A 24263-nucleotide genomic window follows, 5' to 3' on the forward strand; every position below is an offset into this window, starting at 1 on the left:
TATCGAAGGCATCAAACAACACCCTTGTGTATACGACACCAACGGCGTGAGCGGCGTGAGGTGCCCAAATATGGAAATTGTGCCGGATATCGTTGTGGAACGGTTTATAGAAGCCATCAAACTACACCCTTGTGTATACGACACACACGGCGTGAGCGGCGTGAGCTGCACAAATATTGAAATTGTGCCGGATATCGTTGCGGAACGGTTTATCGAAGCCATCAAACGACACCCTTGTGTATACGACACCAACGGCGTGAGCGGCGTGAGCTGCCCAAATATTGAAATTGTGCCGGATATCGTTGTGGAACGGTTTATCGAAGCCATCAAACAACACCCTTGTGTATACGACACCAACGGCGTGAGCGGCGTGAGCTGCACAAATATTGAAATTGTGCCGGATATCGTTGTGGAAAGGTTTATCGAAGCCATCAAACAACACCCTTGTGTATACGACACCAACGGCGTGAGCGGCGTGAGCTGCCCAAATATTGGAATTGTGCCGGATATCGTTGCAGAACGGTTTATCGAAGCCATCAAACAACACCCTTGTGTATACGACACTAACGATGTGAGCGGCGTGAGCTGCCCAAATATTGAAATTGTGCCGGATATCGTTGCGGAACGGTTTATCGAAGCCATCAAACAACACCCTTGTGTATACGACACCAACGGCGTGAGCGGCGTGAGCTGCCCAAATATTGAAATTGTGCCGGATATCGTTGTGGAACGGTTTATCGAAGCCATGAAACAGCAACCTTGTGTATACGACATCAACGGCGTGAGCGGCGTGAGCTGCCCAAATATTGAAATTGTGCCGGATATCGTTGTGGAACGGTTTATCGAAGCTATCAAACAACACCCTTGTGTATACGACACCGACGGCGTGAGCGGCGTGAGCTGCACAAATATTGAAATTCTGCCGGATATCGTTGTGGAACGGTTTATCGAAGCCATCAAACAACACCCTTGTGTATACGACACCAACGGCGTGAGCGGCGTGAGCTGCACAAATATTGAAATTGTTCGGATATCGTTGTGGAACTGTTTATCGAAGCCATCAAACAACACCCTTGTGTGTACGACACCAACGGCGTGAGCGGCGTGAGGTGCCCAAATATTGAAATTGTGCCGGATATCGTTGTGGAACGGTTTAACTAAGCCATCAAACAACACCCTTGTGTATACGACACCAACGGCGTGAGCGGCGTGAGCTGCACAAATATTGAAATTGTGCCGGATATCGTTGTGGTACGGTTTATCGAAGCCATCAAACAACACCCTTGTGTATACGACACCAGCGGCGTGAGCGGCGTGAGCTGCCCAAATATTGAAATTGTGCCGGATATCGTTGTGGAACGGTTTATCGAAGCTATCAAACAACACCCTTGTGTATACGACACCGACGGCGTGAGCGGCGTGAGCTGCACAAATATTGAAATTCTGCCGGATATCGTTGTGGAACGGTTTATCGAAGCCATCAAACAACACCCTTGTGTATACGACACCAACGGCGTGAGGGCGTGAGCTGCCCAAATATTGAAATTGTGCCGGATATCGTTGTGGAACGGTTTATCGAAGCCATCAAACAACAACCTTGTGTATACGACACCAACGGCGTGAGCGGCGTGAGCTGCCCAAATATTGAAATTGTGCCGGATATCGTTGTGGAACGGTTTATCGAAGCCATCAAACAACACCCTTGTGTATACGACACCAACGGCGTGAGCGGCGTGAGCTGCCCAAATATTGAAATTGTGCCGGATATCGTTGTGGAACGGTTTATCGAAGCCATAAACAACAGCCTTGTGTATACGACACCAACGGCGTGAGCGGCGTGAGCTGCCCAAATATTGACATTGTGCCGGATATCGTTGTGGAACGGTTTATCGAAGCCATCAAACAACAACCTTGTGTATACGACACCAACGGCGTGAGCGGCGTGAGCTGCCCAAATATTGAAATTGTGCCGGATATCGTTGTGGAACGGTTTATCGAAGCCATCAAACAACACCCTTGTGTATACGACACCAACGGCGTGAGCGGCGTGAGCTGCCCAAATATTGAAATTGTGCCGGATATCGTTGTGGAACGGTTTATCGAAGCCATAAACAACACCCTTGTGTATACGACACCAACGGCGTGAGCGGCGTGAGCTGCCCAAATATTGACATTGTGCCGGATATCGTTGTGGAACGGTTTATCGAAGCCATCAAACAACACCCTTGTGTATACGACACCAATGGCGTGAGCGGCGTGAGCTGCCCAAATATCGAAATTGTGCCGGATATCGTTGTGGAACGGTTTATCGACGCCATCAAACAACACCCTTGTGTATACGACACCAACGGCGTGAGCGGCGTGAGCTGCACAAATATTGAAATTGTGCCGGATATCGTTGTGGAACTGTTTATCGAAGCCATCAAACAACACCCTTGTGTATACGACACCAACGGCGTGAGCGGCGTGAGGTGCCCAAATATTGAAATTGTGCCGGATATCGTTGTGGAACGGTTTACCTAAGCCATCAAACAACACCCTTGTGTATACGACACCAACGGCGTGAGCGGCGTGAGCTGCACAAATATTGAAATTGTGCCGGATATCGTTGCGGAACGGTTTATCGAAGCCATCAAACGACACCCTTGTGTATACGACACCAACGGCGTGAGCGGCGTGAGCTGCCCAAATAATGAAATTGTGCCGGATATCGTTGTGGAACGGTTTATCGAAGCCATCAAACAACACCCTTGTGTATACGACACCAACGGTGTGAGCGGCGTGAGCTGCACAAATATTGAAATTGTGCCGGATATCGTTGTGGAACGGTTTATCGAAGCCATCAAACAACACCCTTGTGTATACGACACCAATGGCGTGAGCGACGTGAGCTGCCCAAATATTGGAATTGTGCCGGATATCGTTGTAGAACGGTTTATCGAAGCCATCAAACAACACCCTTGTGTATACGACACCAACGGCGTGAGCGGCGTGAGCTGCCCAAAAATTTAAATTGTGCTGGATATCGTTGTGGAACGGTTTATCGAAGCCATCAAACAACAACCTTGTGTATACGACACCAACGGCGTGAGCTGCCCAAATATTGAAATTGTGGCGGATATCGTTGTGGAACGGTTTATCGAAGCCATCAAACAACACCCTTGTGTATACGACACCAACGGCGTGAGCGGCGTTAGCTGCCCAAATATTGAAATTGTGCCGGATATCGTTGTGGAACGGTTTATCGAAGCTATCAAACACCCTTGTGTATACGACACCGACGGCGTGAGCGGCGTGAGCTGCACAAATATTAAAATTGTGCCGGATATAGTTGTGGAATAGTTTATCGAAGCCATCAAAAAACTCCGTTGTGTATACGACACCAACGGCGTGAGCGGCGTGAGCTGCCCAAATATTGAAATTGTGCCGGATATCTTTGTGGAACGATTTATCGAAGCCATCAAACAACACCCTTGTGTATACGACACCAACGGCGTGAGCGGGTTGAGGTGCCCAAATATTGAAATTGTGCCGGATATCGTTGTGGAACGGTTTATCGAAGCCATCAAACGCCCTTGTGTATACGACACCAACGGCGTGAGCGGCGTGAGCTTCCCAAATATTGAAATTGTGCCGGATATCGTTGTGGAACGGTTTATCGAAGCCATCAAACAACACCCTTGTGTATACGACACCAACGGCGTGAGCGGCGTGAGCTGCCCAAATATTATTGTGCCGGATATCGTTGTGGAACGGTTTATCGCAGCCATCAAACAACACCCTTGTGTACACGACACCAACGGCGTGAGCGGCGTGAGCTGCCCAAATATTGAAATTGTGCCGGATATCGTTGTGGAACGGTTTATCGAAGCCATCAAACAACACCCTTGTGTATACGACACCAATGGCGTGAGCGGCGTGAGCTGCCCAAATATTGAAATTGTGCCGGATATCGTTGTGGAACGGTTTATCGAAGCCATCAAACAACACCCTTGTGTATACGACACCAACGGCGTGAGCGGCGTGAGCTGCCCAAATATTGAAATTGTGCCGGATATCGTTGTGGAACGGTTTAACTAAGCCATCAAACAACACCCTTGTGTATACGACACCAACGGCGTGAGCGGCGTGAGCTGCACAAATATTGAAATTGTGCCGGATATCGTTGTGGTACGGTTTATCGAAGCCATCAAACAACACCCTTGTGTATACGACACCAGCGGCGTGAGCGGCGTGAGCTGCCCAAATATTGAAATTGTGCCGGATATCGTTGTGGAACGGTTTATCGAAGCTATCAAACAACACCCTTGTGTATACGACACCGACGGCGTGAGCGGCGTGAGCTGCACAAATATTGAAATTCTGCCGGATATCGTTGTGGAACGGTTTATCGAAGCCATCAAACAACACCCTTGTGTATACGACACCAACGGCGTGAGGGGCGTGAGCTGCCCAAATATTGAAATTGTGCCGGATATCGTTGTGGAACGGTTTATCGAAGCCATCAAACAACAACCTTGTGTATACGACACCAACGGCGTGAGCGGCGTGAGCTGCCCAAATATTGAAATTGTGCCGGATATCGTTGTGGAACGGTTTATCGAAGCCATCAAACAACACCCTTGTGTATACGACACCAACGGCGTGAGCGGCGTGAGCTGCCCAAATATTGAAATTGTGCCGGATATCGTTGTGGAACGGTTTATCGAAGCCATAAACAACAGCCTTGTGTATACGACACCAACGGCGTGAGCGGCGTGAGCTGCCCAAATATTGACATTGTGCCGGATATCGTTGTGGAACGGTTTATCGAAGCCATCAAACAACAACCTTGTGTATACGACACCAACGGCGTGAGCGGCGTGAGCTGCCCAAATATTGAAATTGTGCCGGATATCGTTGTGGAACGGTTTATCGAAGCCATCAAACAACACCCTTGTGTATACGACACCAACGGCGTGAGCGGCGTGAGCTGCCCAAATATTGAAATTGTGCCGGATATCGTTGTGGAACGGTTTATCGAAGCCATAAACAACACCCTTGTGTATACGACACCAACGGCGTGAGCGGCGTGAGCTGCCCAAATATTGACATTGTGCCGGATATCGTTGTGGAACGGTTTATCGAAGCCATCAAACAACACCCTTGTGTATACGACACCAATGGCGTGAGCGGCGTGAGCTGCCCAAATATCGAAATTGTGCCGGATATCGTTGTGGAACGGTTTATCGACGCCATCAAACAACACCCTTGTGTATACGACACCAACGGCGTGAGCGGCGTGAGCTGCACAAATATTGAAATTGTGCCGGATATCGTTGTGGAACTGTTTATCGAAGCCATCAAACAACACCCTTGTGTATACGACACCAACGGCGTGAGCGGCGTGAGGTGCCCAAATATTGAAATTGTGCCGGATATCGTTGTGGAACGGTTTACCTAAGCCATCAAACAACACCCTTGTGTATACGACACCAACGGCGTGAGCGGCGTGAGCTGCACAAATATTGAAATTGTGCCGGATATCGTTGCGGAACGGTTTATCGAAGCCATCAAACGACACCCTTGTGTATACGACACCAACGGCGTGAGCGGCGTGAGCTGCCCAAATAATGAAATTGTGCCGGATATCGTTGTGGAACGGTTTATCGAAGCCATCAAACAACACCCTTGTGTATACGACACCAACGGTGTGAGCGGCGTGAGCTGCACAAATATTGAAATTGTGCCGGATATCGTTGTGGAACGGTTTATCGAAGCCATCAAACAACACCCTTGTGTATACGACACCAATGGCGTGAGCGACGTGAGCTGCCCAAATATTGGAATTGTGCCGGATATCGTTGTAGAACGGTTTATCGAAGCCATCAAACAACACCCCTTGTGTATACGACACCAACGGCGTGAGCGGCGTGAGCTGCCCAAAAATTTAAATTGTGCTGGATATCGTTGTGGAACGGTTTATCGAAGCCATCAAACAACAACCTTGTGTATACGACACCAACGGCGTGAGCTGCCCAAATATTGAAATTGTGGCGGATATCGTTGTGAACGGTTTATCGAAGCCATCAAACAACACCCTTGTGTATACGACACCAACGGCGTGAGCGGCGTTAGCTGCCCAAATATTGAAATTGTGCCGGATATCGTTGTGGAACGGTTTATCGAAGCTATCAAACACCCTTGTGTATACGACACCGACGGCGTGAGCGGCGTGAGCTGCACAAATATTAAAATTGTGCCGGATATAGTTGTGGAATAGTTTATCGAAGCCATCAAAAAACTCCGTTGTGTATACGACACCAACGGCGTGAGCGGCGTGAGCTGCCCAAATATTGAAATTGTGCCGGATATCTTTGTGGAACGATTTATCGAAGCATCAAACAACACCCTTGTGTATACGACACAAACGGCGTGAGCGGGTTGAGGTGCCCAAATATTGAAATTGTGCCGGATATCGTTGTGGAACGGTTTATCGAAGCCATCAAACGCCCCTTGTGTATACGACACCAACGGCGTGAGCGGCGTGAGCTTCCCAAATATTGAAAATTGTGCGGATATCGTTGTGGAACGGTTTTATCGAAGCAATCAAACAACCACCCTTGTGTATACGACACCAACGGCGTGAGCGGCGTGAGCTGCCCAAATATTATTGTGCCGGATATCGTTGTGGAACGGTTATCGCAGCCATCAAACAACACCCTTGTGTACACGACACCAACGGCGTGAGCGGCGTGAGCTGCCCAAATATTGAAATTGTGCCGGATATCGTTGTGGAACGGTTTATCGAAGCCATCAAACAACACCCTTGTGTATACGACACCAATGGCGTGAGCGGCGTGAGCTGCCCAAATATTGAAATTGTGCCGGATATCGTTGTGGAACGGTTTATCGAAGCCATCAAACAACACCCTTGTGTATACGACACCAACGGCGTGAGCGGCGTGAGCTGCCCAAAATATTGAAATTGTGCCGGATATCGTTGTGGAACGGTTTATCGAAGCCATCAAACAACACCCTTGTGTATACGACACCAACGGCGTGAGCACCGTGAGCTGCCCCAAATATTGAAATTGTGCCGGATATCGTTTGTGGAACGGTTTATCGAAGCCATCAAACAACACCCTTGTGTATACGACACCGACGGCGTGAGCGGCGTGAGCTGCCAACTATTGAAATTGTGCCGGATATCGTTGTGGAACGGTTTATCGAAGCCATCAAACAACACCCTTGTGTATACGACACCAACGGCGTGAGCGGCGTGAGCTGCCCAAATATTGAAATTGTGCCGGATATCGTTGTGGAACGGTTTATCGAAGCCATCAAACAACAACCTTGTGTATACGACACCAACGCGTGAGCTGCCCAAATATTGAAATTGTGGCGGATATCGTTGTGGAACGGTTTATCGAAGCCATCAAACAACACCCTTGTGTATACGACACCAACGGCGTGAGCGCGTTAGCTGCCCAAATATTGAAATTGTGCCGGATATCGTTGTGGAACGGTTTATCGAAGCTATCAAACAACACCCATGTGTATACGACACCGACGGCGTGAGCGGCGTGAGCTGCACAAATATTAAAATTGTGCCGGATATAGTTGTGGAATAGTTTATCGAAGCCATCAAAAAAACTCCGTTGTGTATACGACACCAACGGCGTGAGCGGCGTGAGCTGCCCCAAATATTGAAATTGTGCCGGATATCTTTGTGGAACGATTTATCGAAGCCATCAAACAACACCCTTGTGTATACGACACCAACGGCGTGAGCGGGTTGAGCTGCCCAAATATTGAAATTGTGCCGGATATCGTTGTGGAACGGTTTATCGAAGCCATCAAACGCCCTTGTGTATACGACACCAACGGCGTGAGCGGCGTGAGCTTCCCAAATATTGAAATTGTGCCGGATATCGTTGTGGAACGGTTTATCGAAGCCATCAAACAACACCCTTGTGTATACGACACCAACGGCGTGAGCGGCGTGAGCTGCCCAAATATTATTGTGCCGGATATCGTTGTGGAACGGTTTATTGCAGCCATCAAACAACACCCTTGTGTACACGACACCAACGGCGTGAGCGGCGTGAGCTGCCCAAATATTGAAATTGTGCCGGATATCGTTGTGGAACGGTTTATCGAAGCCATCAAACAACACCCTTGTGTATACGACACCAATGGCGTGAGCGGCGTGAGCTGCCCCAAATATTGAAATTGTGCCGGATATCGTTGTGGAACGGTTTATCGAAGCCATCAAACAACACCCTTGTGTATACGACACCAACGCGTGAGCGGCGTGAGCTGCCCAAATATTGAAATTGTGCCGGATATCGTTGTGGAACGGTTTATCGAAGCCATCAAGCAACACCATTGTGTATACGACACCAACGGCGTGAGCGGCGTGAGCTGCCCAAATATTGAAATTGTGCCGGATATCGTTGTGGAACGGTTTAGCGAAGCCATCAACAACAACCTTGTGTATACGACACCAACGGCGTGAGCGGCGTGAGCTGCCCAAATATTGATATTGTGCCGGATATCGTTGTGGAACGGTTTATCGAAGCCATTAAACAACAACCTTGTGTATACGACACCAACGGCGTGAGCGGCGTGAGCTGCCCAAATATTGAAATTGTGCCGGATATCGTTGTGGAACGGTTTAGCGAAGCCATCAAACAACAACCTTGTGTATACGACACCAACGGCGTGAGCGGCGTGAGCTGCCCAAATATTGAAATTGTGCCGGATATCGTTGTGGAACGGTTTATCGAAGCCATCAAACAACACCCTTGTGTATACGACACCAACGGCGTGAGCGGCGTGAGCTGCCCAAATATTGAAATTGTGCCGGATATCGTTGTGGAGCGGTTTATCGAAGCTATCAAACAACACCCTTGTGTATACGACACCGACGGCGTGAGCGGCGTGAGCTGCACAAATATTGAAATTGTGCCGGATATCGTTGTGGAACGGTTTATCGAAGCCATCAAACAACACCCTTGTGTATACGACACCAACGGCGTGAGCGGCGTGAGCTGCCCAAATATTGAAATTGTGCCGGATATCGTTGTGGAACGGTTTATCGAAGCCATCAAACAACAACCTTGTGTATACGACACCAACGGCGTGAGCTGCCCAAATATTGAAATTGTGGCGGATATCGTTGTGGAACGGTTTATCGAAGCCATCAAACAACACCCTTGTGTATACGACACCAACGGCGTGAGCGGCGTGAGCTGCCCAAATATTGAAATTGTGCCGGATATCGTTGTGGAACGGTTTATCGAAGCCATCAAACAAAACCCTTGTGTACACGACACCAACGGCGTGAGCGGCGTGAGCTGCCCAAATATTGAAATTGTGGCGGATATCGTTGTGGAACGGTTTATCGAAGCCATCAAACAACACCCTTGTGTATACGACACCAGCGGCGTGAGCGGCGTGAGCTGCCCAAATATTGAAATTGTGGCGGATATCGTTGTGGAACGGTTTATCGAAGCCATCAAACAACACCCTTGTGTATACGACACCAACGGCGTGAGCGGCGTGAGCTGCCCAAATATTGAAATTGTGCCGGATATCGTTGTGGAACGGTTTATCGAAGCCATCAAACAAAACCCTTGTGTACACGACACCAACGGCGTGAGCGGCGTGAGCTGCCCAAATATTAAAATTGTGCCGGATATCGTTGTGGAACGGTTTATCGAAGCCATCAAACAAAACCCTTGTGTACACGACACCAACGGCGTGAGCGGCGTGAGCTGCCCAAATATTGAAATTGTGCCGGATATCGTTGTGGAACGGTTTATCGAAGCCATCAAACCACAACCTTGTGTATACGACACCAACGGCGTGAGCTGCCCAAATATTGAAATTGTGGCGGATATCGTTGTGGAACGGTTTATCGAAGCCATCAAACAACACCCTTGTGTATACGACACCAACGGCGTGAGCGGCGTGAGCTGCCCAAATATTGAAATTGTGCCGGATATCGTTGTGGAACGGTTTATCGAAGCCATCAAACAAAACCCTTGTGTACACGACACCAACGGCGTGAGCGGCGTGAGCTGCCCAAATATTGAAATTGTGGCGGATATCGTTGTGGAACGGTTTATCGAAGCCATCAAACAACACCCTTGTGTATACGACACCAGCGGCGTGAGCGGCGTGAGCTGCCCAAATATTGAAATTGTGCCGGATATCGTTGTGGAACGGTTTATCGAAGCCATCAAACAAAACCCTTGTGTACACGACACCAACGGCGTGAGCGGCGTGAGCTGCCCAAATATTGAAATTGTGCCGGATATCGTTAAGGAACGGTTTATCGAAGCCATCAAACACACACCCTTGTGTATACGACACCAACGGCGTGAGCGGCCTGAGCTGCCCAAATATTGAAATTGTGCCGGATATCGTTGTGGAACGGTTTATCGAAGCCATCAAACAACACCCTTGTGTATACGACACCATCGGCGTGAGCGGCGTGAGCTGCCCAAATATTGAAATTGTGCCGGATATCGTTGTGGAACGGTTTATCGAAGCCATCAAACACCACCCTTGTGTACACGACACCAACGGCGTGAGCGGCGTGAGCTGCCCAAATATTGAAATTGTGCCGGATATCGTTGTGGAACGGTTTATCGAAGCCATCAAACAATACCCTTGTGTATACGACACCAATGGCGTGAGCGGCGTGAGCTGCCCAAATATTGAAATTGTGCCGGATATCGTTGTGTAACGGTTTATCGAAGCCATCAAACAACACCCTTGTGTATACGACACCAACGGCGTGAGCGGAGTGAGTTGCGCAAATATTGAAATTGTGCCGGATATCGTTGTGGAACGGTTTATCGAAGCCATCAAACAACACCATTGTGTATTCGACACCAACGGCGTGAGCGGCGTGAGCTGCCCAAATATTGAAATTGTGCCGGATATCGTTGTGGAACGGTTTAGCGAAGCCATCAAACAACAACCTTGTGTATACGACACCAACGGCGTGAGCGGCGTGAGCTGCCCAAATATTGAAATTGTGCCGGATATCGTTGTGGAACGGTTTATCGAAGCCATCAAACAACACCCTTGTGTATACGACACCAACGGCGTGAGCGGCGTGAACTGCCCAAATATTGAAATTGTGCCGGATATCGTTGTGGAACGGTTTATCGAAGCCATCAAACAACAACCTTGTGTATACGACACCAACGGCGTGAGCTGCCCAAATATTGAAATTGTGCCGGATATCGTTGTGGAACGGTTTATCGAAGCCATCAAACAACACCCTTGTGTATACGACACCAACGGCGTGAGCGGCGTGAGCTGCCCAAATATTGAAATTGTGCCGGATATCGTTGTGGAACGGTTTATCGAAGCCATCAAACAACACCCTTGTGTATACGACACCGACGGCGTGAGCGGCGTGAGCTGCACAAATATTAAAATTGTGCCGGATATAGTTGTGGAATAGTTTATCGAAGCCATCAAACAACTCCGTTGTGTATACGACACCAACGGCGTGAGCGGCGTGAGCTGCCCAAATATTGAAATTGTGCCGGATATCGTTGTGGAACGGTTTATCGAAGCTATCAAACAACACCCTTGTGTATACGACACCGACGGCGTGAGCGGCGTGAGCTGCACAAATATTGAAATTGTGCGGGATATCGTTGTGGAACGGTTTATCGAAGCCATCAAACAACTCCCTTGTGTATACGACACAAACGGCGTGAGCGGCGTGAGCTGCCCAAATATTGAAATTGTGCCGGATATCGTTGTGGAACGGTTTATCGAAGCAATCAAACAACACCCTTGTGTATACGACACCAACGGCGTGAGCGGCGTGAGCTGCCCAAATATTGAAATTGTGCCGGATATCGTTGTGGAACGGTTTATCGAAGCCATCAAACAACAACCTTGTGTATACGACACCAACGGCGTGAGCTGCCCAAATATTGAAATTGTGGCGGATATCGTTGTGGAACGGTTTATCGAAGCCATCAAACAACACCCTTGTGTATACGACACCAACGGCGTGAGCGGCGTGAGCTGCCCAAATATTGAAATTGTGCCGGATATCGTTGTGGAACGGTTTATCGAAGCCATCAAACAAAACCCTTGTGTACACGACACCAACGGCGTGAGCGGCGTGAGCTGCCCAAATATTGAAATTGTGCCGGATATCGTTAAGGAATGGTTTATCGAAGCCATCAAACACACACCCTTGTGTATACGACACCAACGGCGTGAGCGGCGTGAGCTGCCCAAATATTGAAATTGTGCCGGATATCGTTGTGGAACGGTTTATCGAAGCCATCAAACAACACCCTTGTGTATACGACACCAACGGCGTGAGCGGCGTGAGCTGCCCAAATATTGAAATTGTGCCGGATTTCGTTGTGGAACGGTTTATCGAAGCCATCAAACACCACCCTTGTGTACACGACACCAACGGCGTGAGCGGCGTGAGCTGCCCAAATATTGAAATTGTGCCGGATATCGTTGTGGAACGGTTTATCGAAGCCATCAAACAACACCCTTGTGTATACGACACCAACGGCGTGAGCGGCGTGAGCTGCCCAAATATTGAAATTGTGCCGGATATCGTTGTGGAACGGTTTATCGAAGCCATCAAACAACACCCTTGTGTATACGACACCAATGGCGTGAGCGACGTGAGCTGCCCAAATATTGTAATTGTGCCGGATATCGTTGTAGAACGGTTTATCGAAGCCATCAAACAACACCCTTGTGTATACGACACCAACGGCGTGAGCGGCGTGAGCTGCCCAAAAATTGAAATTGTGCTGGATATCGTTGTGGAACGGTTTATCGAAGCCATGAAACAACAACCTTGTGTATACGACACCAACGGCGTGAGCGGCGTGAACTGCCCAAATATTGAAATTGTGCCGGATATCGTTGTGGAACAGTTTATCGAAGCCATCAAACAACACCCTTGTGTATACGACACCAACGGCGTGAGCGGCGTGAGCTGCCCAAATATTGAAATTGTGCCGGATATCGTTGTGGAACGGTTTATCGAAGCCATCACAACACCCTTGTGTATACGACACCAACGGCGTGAGCGGCGTGAGCTGCCCAAATATTGAAATTGTGCCGGATATCGTTGTGGAACGGTTTATCGAAGCCATCAAACAACACCCTTGTGTATACGACACCGACGGCGTGAGCGGCGTGAGCTGCACAACTATTGAAATTGTGCCGGATATCGTTGTGGAACGGTTTATCGAAGCCATCAAACAACACCCTTGTGTATACGACACCAACGGCGTGAGCGGCGTGAGCTGCCCAAATATTGAAATTGTGCCGGATATCGTTGTGGAACGGTTTATCGAAGCCATCAAACAACAACCTTGTGTATACGACACCAACGGCGTGAGCTGCCCAAATATTGAAATTGTGGCGGATATCGTTGTGGAACGGTTTATCGAAGCCATCAAACAACACCCTTGTGTATACGACACCAACGGCGTGAGCGGCGTTAGCTGCCCAAATATTGAAATTGTGCCGGATATCGTTGTGGAACGGTTTATCGAAGCTATCAAACAACACCCTTGTGTATACGACACCGACGGCGTGAGCGGCGTGAGCTGCACAAATATTAAAATTGTGCCGGATATAGTTGTGGAATAGTTTATCGAAGCCATCAAACAACTCCGTTGTGTATACGACACCAACGGCGTGAGCGACGTGAGCTGCCCAAATATTGAAATTGTGCCGGATATCTTTGTGGAACGATTTATCGAAGCTATCAAACAACACCCTTGTGTATACGACACCAACGGCGTGAGCGGGTTGAGCTGCCCAAATATTGAAATTGTGCCGGATATCGTTGTGGAACGGTTTATCGAAGCCATCAAACGCCCTTGTGTATACGACACCAACGGCGTGAGCGGCGTGAGCTTCCCAAATATTGAAATTGTGCCGGATATCGTTGTGGAACGGTTTATCGAAGCCATCAAACAACACCCTTGTGTATACGACACCAACGGCGTGAGCGGCGTGAGCTGCCCAAATATTGAAATTGTGCCGGAGATCGTTGTGGAACGGTTTATCGAAGCCATCAAACAACACCCTTGTGTACACGACACCAACGGCGTGAGCGGCGTGAGCTGCCCAAATATTGAAATTGTGCCGGATATCGTTGTGGAACGGTTTATCGAAGCCATCAAACAACACCCTTGTGTATACGACACCAATGGCGTGAGCGGCGTGAGCTGCCCAAATATTGAAATTGTGCCGGATATCGTTGTGGAACGGTTTATCGAAGCCATCAAACAACACCCTTGTGTATACGACACCAACGGCGTGAGCGGCGTGAGCTGCCCAAATATTGAAATTGTGCCGGATATCGTTGTGGAACGGTTTATCGAAGCCATCAAACAACACCATTGTGTATACGACACCAACGGCGTGAGCGGCGTGAGCTGCCCAAATATTGAAATTGTGCCGGATATCGTTGTGGAACGGTTTAGCGAAGCCATCAAACAACAACCTTGTGTATACGACACCAACGGCGTGAGCGGCGTGAGCTGCCCAAATATTGAAATTGTGCCGGATATCGTTGTGGAACGGTTTATCGAAGCCATTAAACAACAACCTTGTGTATACGACACCAACGGCGTGAGCTGCCCAAATATTGAAATTGTGCCGGATATCGTTGTGGAACGGTTTATCGAAGCCATCAAACAACACCCTTGTGTATACGACACCAACGGCGTGAGCGGCGTGAGCTGCCCAAATATTGAAATTGTGCCGGATATCGTTGTGGAGCGGTTTATCGAAGCTATCAAACAACAGCCTTGTGTATACGACACCGACGGCGTGAGCGGCGTGAGCTGCACAAATATTGAAATTGTGCCGGATATCGTTGTGGAACGGTTTATCGAAGCCATCAAACAACACCCTTGTGTATACGACACCAACGGCGTGAGCGGCGTGAGCTGCCCAAATATTGAAATTGTGCCGGATATCGTTGTGGAACGGTTTATCGAAGCCATCAAACAACAACCTTGTGTATACGACACCAACGGCGTGAGCTGCCCAAATATTGAAATTGTGGCGGATATCGTTGTGGAACGGTTTATCGAAGCCATCAAACAACACCCTTGTGTATACGACACCAACGGCGTGAGCGGCGTGAGCTGCCCAAATATTGAAATTGTGCCGGATATCGTTGTGGAACGGTTTATCGAAGCCATCAAACAAAACCCTTGTGTACACGACACCAACGGCGTGAGCGGCGTGAGCTGCCCAAATATTGAAATTGTGCCGGATATCGTTAAGGAACGGTTTATCGAAGCCATCAAACACACACCCTTGTGTATACGACACCAACGGCGTGAGCGGCCTGAGCTGCCCAAATATTGAAATTGTGCCGGATATCGTTGTGGAACGGTTTATCGAAGCCATCAAACAACACCCTTGTGTATACGACACCATCGGCGTGAGCGGCGTGAGCTGCCCAAATATTGAAATTGTGCCGGATATCGTTGTGGAACGGTTTATCGAAGCCATCAAACACCACCCTTGTGTACACGACACCAACGGCGTGAGCGGCGTGAGCTGCCCAAATATTGAAATTGTGCCGGATATCGTTGTGGAACGGTTTATCGAAGCCATCAAACAATACCCTTGTGTATACGACACCAATGGCGTGAGCGGCGTGAGATGCCCAAATATTGAAATTGTGCCGGATATCGTTGTGTAACGGTTTATCGAAGCCATCAAACAACACCCTTGTGTATACGACACCAACGGCGTGAGCGGCGTGAGCTGCCCAAATATTGAAATTGTGCCGGATATCGTTGTGGAACGGTTTATCGAAGCCATCAAACAACACCATTGTGTATTCGACACCAACGGCGTGAGCGGCGTGAGCTGCCCAAATATTGAAATTGTGCCGGATATCGTTGTGGAACGGTTTAGCGAAGCCATCAAACAACAACCTTGTGTATACGACACCAACGGCGTGAGCGGCGTGAGCTGCCCAAATATTGAAATTGTGCCGGATATCGTTGTGGAACGGTTTATCGAAGCCATCAAACAACACCCTTGTGTATACGACACCAACGGCGTGAGCGGCGTGAACTGCCCAAATATTGAAATTGTGCCGGATATCGTTGTGGAACGGTTTATCGAAGCCATCAAACAACAACCTTGTGTATACGACACCAACGGCGTGAGCTGCCCAAATATTGAAATTGTGCCGGATATCGTTGTGGAACGGTTTATCGAAGCCATCAAACAACACCCTTGTGTATACGACACCAACGGCGTGAGCGGCGTGAGCTGCCCAAATATTGAAATTGTGCCGGATATCGTTGTGGAACGGTTTATCGAAGCTATCAAACAACACCCTTGTGTATACGACACCGACGGCGTGAGCGGCGTGAGCTGCACAAATATTGAAATTGTGCCGGATATCGTTGTGGAACGGTTTATCGAAGCCATCAAACAACTCCCTTGTGTATACGACACAAACGGCGTGAGCGGCGTGAGCTGCCCAAATATTGAAATTGTGCCGGATATCGTTGTGGAACGGTTTATCGAAGCCATCAAACAACACCCTTGTGTATACGACACCAACGGCGTGAGCGGCGTGAGCTGCCCAAATATTGAAATTGTGCCGGATATCGTTGTGGAACGGTTTATCGAAGCCATCAAACAACAACCTTGTGTATACGACACCAACGGCGTGAGCTGCCCAAATATTGAAATTGTGGCGGATATCGTTGTGGAACGGTTTATCGAAGCCATCAAACAACACCCTTGTGTATACGACACCAACGGCGTGAGCGGCGTGAGCTGCCCAAATATTGAAATTGTGCCGGATATCGTTGTGGAACGGTTTATCGAAGCCATCAAACAAAACCCTTGTGTACACGACACCAACGGCGTGAGCGGCGTGAGCTGCCCAAATATTGAAATTGTGCCGGATATCGTTAAGGAATGGTTTATCGAAGCCATCAAACACACACCCTTGTGTATACGACACCAACGGCGTGAGCGGCGTGAGCTGCCCAAATATTGAAATTGTGCCGGATATCGTTGTGGAACGGTTTATCGAAGCCATCAAACAACACCCTTGTGTATACGACACCAACGGCGTGAGCGGCGTGAGCTGCCCAAATATTGAAATTGTGCCGGATTTCGTTGTGGAACGGTTTATCGAAGCCATCAAACACCACCCTTGTGTACACGACACCAACGGCGTGAGCGGCGTGAGCTGCCCAAATATTGAAATTGTGCCGGATATCGTTGTGGAACGGTTTATCGAAGCCATCAAACAACACCCTTGTGTATACGACACCAACGGCGTGAGCGGCGTGAGCTGCCCAAATATTGAAATTGTGCCGGATATCGTTGTGGAACGGTTTATCGAAGCCATCAAACAACACCATTGTGTATACGACACCAACGGCGTGAGCGGCGTGAGCTGCCCAAATATTGAAATTGTGCCGGATATCGTTGTGGAACGGTTTATCGAAGCCATCAAACAACACCATTGTGTATACGACACCAACGGCGTGAGCGGCGTGAGCTGCCCAATATTGAAATTGTGCCGGATATCGTTGTGGAACGGTTTAGCGAAGCCATCAAACAACAACCTTGTGTATACGACACCAACGGCGTGAGCGGCGTGAGCTGCCCAAATATTGAAATTGTGCCGGATATCGTTGGGGAACGGTTTATCGAAGCCATCAAACAACACACTTGTGTATACGACACCAACGGCGTGAGCTGCCCAAATATTGAAATTGTGCCGGATATCGTTGTGGAACGGTTTATCGAAGCCATCAAACAAAACCCTTGTGTACACGACACCAACGGCGTGAGCGGCGTGAGCTGCCCAAATATTGAAATTGTGCCGGATATCGTTAAGGAACGGTTTATCGAAGCCATCAAACACACACCCTTGTGTATACGACACCAACGGCGTGAGCGGCCTGAGATGCCCAAATATTGAAATTGTGCCGGATATCGTTGTGGAACGGTTTATCGAAGCCATCAAACAACACCCTTGTGTATACGACACCATCGGCGTGAGCGGCGTGAGCTGCCCAAATATTGAAATTGTGCCGGATATCGTTGTGGAACGGTTTATCGAAGCCATCAAACACCACCCTTGTGTACACGACACCAACGGCGTGAGCGGCGTGAGCTGCCCAAATATTGAAATTGTGCCGGATATCGTTGTGGAACGGTTTATCGAAGCCATCAAACAATACCCTTGTGTATACGACACCAATGGCGTGAGCGGCGTGAGCTGCCCAAATATTGAAATTGTGCCGGATATCGTTGTGTAACGGTTTATCGAAGCCATCAAACAACACCCTTGTGTATACGACACCAACGGCGTGAGCGGCGTGAGCTGCCCAAATATTGAAATTGTGCCGGATATCGTTGTGGAACGGTTTATCGAAGCCATCAAACAACACCATTGTGTATTCGACACCAACGGCGTGAGCGGCGTGAGCTGCCCAAATATTGAAATTGTGCCGGATATCGTTAAGGAACGGTTTATCGAAGCCATCAAACACACACCCTTGTGTATACGACACCAACGGCGTGAGCGGCCTGAGCTGCCCAAATATTGAAATTGTGCCGGATATCGTTGTGGAACGGTTTATCGAAGCCATCAAACAACACCCTTGTGTATACGACACCATCGGCGTGAGCGGCGTGAGCTGCCCAAATATTGAAATTGTGCCGGATATCGTTGTGGAACGGTTTATCGAAGCCATCAAACGCCCTTGTGTATACGACACCAACGGCGTGAGCGGCGTGAGCTTCCCAAATATTGAAATTGTGCCGGATATCGTTGTGGAACGGTTTATCGAAGCCATCAAACAACACCCTTGTGTATACGACACCAACGGCGTGAGCGGCGTGAGCTGCCCAAATATTGAAATTGTGCCGGATATCGTTGTGGAACGGTTTATCGAAGCCATCAAACAACACCCTTGTGTATACGACACCAACGGCGTGAGCGGCGTGAGCTGCCCAAATATTGAAATTGTGCCGGATATCGTTGTGGAGCGGTTTATCGAAGCTATCAAACAACAGCCTTGTGTATACGACACCGACGGCGTGAGCGGCGTGAGCTGCACAAATATTGAAATTGTGCCGGATATCGTTGTGGTACGGTTTATCGAAGCCATCAAACAACACCCTTGTGTATACGACACCAACGGCGTGAGCGGCGTGAGCTGCCCAAATATTGAAATTGTGCCGGATATCGTTGTGGAACGGTTTATCGAAGCCATCAAACAACAACCTTGTGTATACGACACCAACGGCGTGAGCTGCCCAAATATTGAAATTGTGGCGGATATCGTTGTGGAACGGTTTATCGAAGCCATCAAACAACACCCTTGTGTATACGACACCAACGGCGTGAGCGGCGTGAGCTGCCCAAATATTGAAATTGTGCCGGATATCGTTGTGGAACGGTTTATCGAAGCCATCAAACAAAACCCTTGTGTACACGACACCAACGGCGTGAGCGGCGTGAGCTGCCCAAATATTGAAATTGTGCCGGATATCGTTAAGGAACGGTTTATCGAAGCCATCAAACACACACCCTTGTGTATACGACACCAACGGCGTGAGCGGCCTGAGCTGCCCAAATATTGAAATTGTGCCGGATATCGTTGTGGAACGGTTTATCGAAGCCATCAAACAACACCCTTGTGTATACGACACCATCGGCGTGAGCGGCGTGAGCTGCCCAAATATTGAAATTGTGCCGGATATCGTTGTGGAACGGTTTATCGAAGCCATCAAACACCACCCTTGTGTACACGACACCAACGGCGTGAGCGGCGTGAGCTGCCCAAATATTGAAATTGTGCCGGATATCGTTGTGGAACGGTTTATCGAAGCCATCAAACAAAACCCTTGTGTACACGACACCAACGGCGTGAGCGGCGTGAGCTGCCCAAATATTGAAATTGGGCCGGATATCGTTGTGGAACGGTTTATCGAAGCCATCAAACAAAACCCTTGTGTACACGACACCAACGGCGTGAGCGGCGTGAGCTGCCCAAATATTGAAATTGTGCCGGATATCGTTAAGGAACGGTTTATCGAAGCCATCAAACACACACCCTTGTGTATACGACACCAACGGCGTGAGCGGCCTGAGCTGCCCAAATATTGAAATTGTGCCGGATATCGTTGTGGAACGGTTTATCGAAGCCATCAAACAACACCCTTGTGTATACGACACCATCGGCGTGAGCGGCGTGAGCTGCCCAAATATTGAAATTGTGCCGGATATCGTTGTGGAACGGTTTATCGAAGCCATCAAACAATACCCTTGTGTATACGACACCAATGGCGTGAGCGGCGTGAGATGCCCTAATATTGAAATTGTGCCGGATATCGTTGTGTAACGGTTTATCGAAGCCATCAAACAACACCCTTGTGTATACGACACCAACGGCGTGAGCGGCGTGAGCTGCCCAAATATTGAAATTGTGCCGGATATCGTTGTGGAACGGTTTATCGAAGCCATCAAACAAAACCCTTGTGTACACGACACCAACGGCGTGAGCGGCGTGAGCTGCCCAAATATTGAAATTGTGCCGGATATCGTTAAGGAACGGTTTATCGAAGCCATCAAACACACACCCTTGTGTATACGACACCAACGGCGTGAGCGGCCTGAGCTGCCCAAATATTGAAATTGTGCCGGATATCGTTGTGGAACGGTTTATCGAAGCCATCAAACAACACCCTTGTGTATACGACACCATCGGCGTGAGCGGCGTGAGCTGCCCAAATATTGAAATTGTGCCGGATATCGTTGTGGAACGGTTTATCGAAGCCATCAAACAATACCCTTGTGTATACGACACCAATGGCGTGAGCGGCGTGAGATGCCCAAATATTGAAATTGTGCCGGATATCGTTGTGTAACGGTTTATCGAAGCCATCAAACAACACCCTTGTGTATACGACACCAACGGCGTGAGCGGCGTGAGCTGCCCAAATATTGAAATTGTGCCGGATATCGTTGTGTAACGGTTTATCGAAGCCATCAAACAATACCCTTGTGTATACGACACCAATGGCGTGAGCGGCGTGAGATGCCCAAATATTGAAATTGTGCCGGATATCGTTGTGTAACGGTTTATCGAAGCCATCAAACAACACCCTTGTGTATACGACACCATCGGCGTGAGCGGCGTGAGCTGCCCAAATATTGAAATTGTGCCGGATATCGTTGTGGAACGGTTTATCGAAGCCATCAAACAATACCCTTGTGTATACGACACCAATGGCGTGAGCGGCGTGAGATGCCCAAATATTGAAATTGTGCCGGATATCGTTGTGTAACGGTTTATCGAAGCCATCAAACAACACCCTTGTGTATACGACACCAACGGCGTGAGCGGCGTGAGCTGCCCAAATATTGAAATTGTGCCGGATATCGTTGTGGAACGGTTTATCGAAGCCATCAAACAAAACCCTTGTGTACACGACACCAACGGCGTGAGCGGCGTGAGCTGCCCAAATATTGAAATTGTGCCGGATATCGTTAAGGAACGGTTTATCGAAGCCATCAAACACACACCCTTGTGTATACGACACCAACGGCGTGAGCGGCCTGAGCTGCCCAAATATTGAAATTGTGCCGGATATCGTTGTGGAACGGTTTATCGAAGCCATCAAACAACACCCTTGTGTATACGACACCATCGGCGTGAGCGGCGTGAGCTGCCCAAATATTGAAATTGTGCCGGATATCGTTGTGGAACGGTTTATCGAAGCCATCAAACAATACCCTTGTGTATACGACACCAATGGCGTGAGCGGCGTGAGATGCCCAAATATTGAAATTGTGCCGGATATCGTTGTGTAACGGTTTATCGAAGCCATCAAACAACACCCTTGTGTATACGACACCAACGGCGTGAGCGGCGTGAGCTGCCCAAATATTGAAATTGTGCCGGATATCGTTGTGGAACGGTTTATCGAAGCCATCAAACAACACCATTGTGTATTCGACACCAACGGCGTGAGCGGCGTGAGCTGCCCAAATATTGAAATTGTGCCGGATATCGTTGTGGAACGGTTTAGCGAAGCCATCAAACAACAACCTTGTGTATACGACACCAACGGCGTGAGCGGCGTGAGCTGCCCAAATATTGAAATTGTGCCGGATATCGTTGTGGAACGGTTTATCGAAGCCATCAAACAACACCCTTGTGTATACGACACCAACGGCGTGAGCGGCGTGAACTGCCCAAATATTGAAATTGTGCCGGATATTGTTGTGGAACGGTTTATCGAAGCCATCAAACAACAACCTTGTGTATACGACACCAACGGCGTGAGCTGCCCAAATATTGAAATTGTGCCGGATATCGTTGTGGAACGGTTTATCGAAGCCATCAAACAACACCCTTGTGTATACGACACCAACGGCGTGAGCGGCGTGAGCTGCCCAAATATTGAAATTGTGCCGGATATCGTTGTGGAACGGTTTATCGAAGCTATCAAACAACACCCTTGTGTATACGACACCGACGGCGTGAGCGGCGTGAGCTGCACAAATATTGAAATTGTGCCGGATATCGTTGTGGAACGGTTTATCGAAGCCATCAAACAACTCCCTTGTGTATACGACACAAACGGCGTGAGCGGCGTGAGCTGCCCAAATATTGAAATTTTGCCGGATATCGTTGTGGAACGGTTTATCGAAGCCATCAAACAACACCCTTGTGTATACGACACCAACGGCGTGAGCGGCGTGAGCTGCCCAAATATTGAAATTGTGCCGGATATCGTTGTGGAACGGTTTATCGAAGCCATCAAACAACAACCTTGTGTATACGACACCAACGGCGTGAGCTGCCCAAATATTGAAATTGTGGCGGATATCGTTGTGGAACGGTTTATCGAAGCCATCAAACAACACCCTTGTGTATACGACACCAACGGCGTGAGCGGCGTGAGCTGCCCAAATATTGAAATTGTGCCGGATATCGTTGTGGAACGGTTTATCGAAGCCATCAAACAAAACCCTTGTGTACACGACACCAACGGCGTGAGCGGCGTGAGCTGCCCAAATATTGAAATTGTGCCGGATATCGTTAAGGAATGGTTTATCGAAGCCATCAAACACACACCCTTGTGTATACGACACCAACGGCGTGAGCGGCGTGAGCTGCCCAAATATTGAAATTGTGCCGGATATCGTTGTGGAACGGTTTATCGAAGCCATCAAACAACACCCTTGTGTATACGACACCAACGGCGTGAGCGGCGTGAGCTGCCCAAATATTGAAATTGTGCCGGATTTCGTTGTGGAACGGTTTATCGAAGCCATCAAACACCACCCTTGTGTACACGACACCAACGGCGTGAGCGGCGTGAGCTGCCCAAATATTGAAATTGTGCCGGATATCGTTGTGGAACGGTTTATCGAAGCCATCAAACAACACCCTTGTGTATACGACACCAACGGCGTGAGCGGCGTGAGCTGCCCAAATATTGAAATTGTGCCGGATATCGTTGTGGAACGGTTTATCGAAGCCATCAAACAACACCATTGTGTATACGACACCAACGGCGTGAGCGGCGTGAGCTGCCCAAATATTGAAATTGTGCCGGATATCGTTGTGGAACGGTTTATCGAAGCCATCAAACAACACCATTGTGTATACGACACCAACGGCGTGAGCGGCGTGAGCTGCCCAATATTGAAATTGTGCCGGATATCGTTGTGGAACGGTTTAGCGAAGCCATCAAACAACAACCTTGTGTATACGACACCAACGGCGTGAGCGGCGTGAGCTGCCCAAATATTGAAATTGTACCGGATATCGTTGGGGAACGGTTTATCGAAGCCATCAAACAACACACTTGTGTATACGACACCAACGGCGTGAGCTGCCCAAATATTGAAATTGTGCCGGATATCGTTGTGGAACGGTTTATCGAAGCCATCAAACAAAACCCTTGTGTACACGACACCAACGGCGTGAGCGGCGTGAGCTGCCCAAATATTGAAATTGTGCCGGATATCGTTAAGGAACGGTTTATCGAAGCCATGAAACACACACCCTTGTGTATACGACACCAACGGCGTGAGCGGCCTGAGATGCCCAAATATTGAAATTGTGCCGGATATCGTTGTGGAACGGTTTATCGAAGCCATCAAACAACACCCTTGTGTATACGACACCATCGGCGTGAGCGGCGTGAGCTGCCCAAATATTGAAATTGTG

Source organism: Amblyomma americanum, chromosome 5, assembly GCF_052857255.1.
Source record: "Amblyomma americanum isolate KBUSLIRL-KWMA chromosome 5, ASM5285725v1, whole genome shotgun sequence".
Lineage (NCBI taxonomy): Eukaryota > Metazoa > Arthropoda > Arachnida > Ixodida > Ixodidae > Amblyomma > Amblyomma americanum.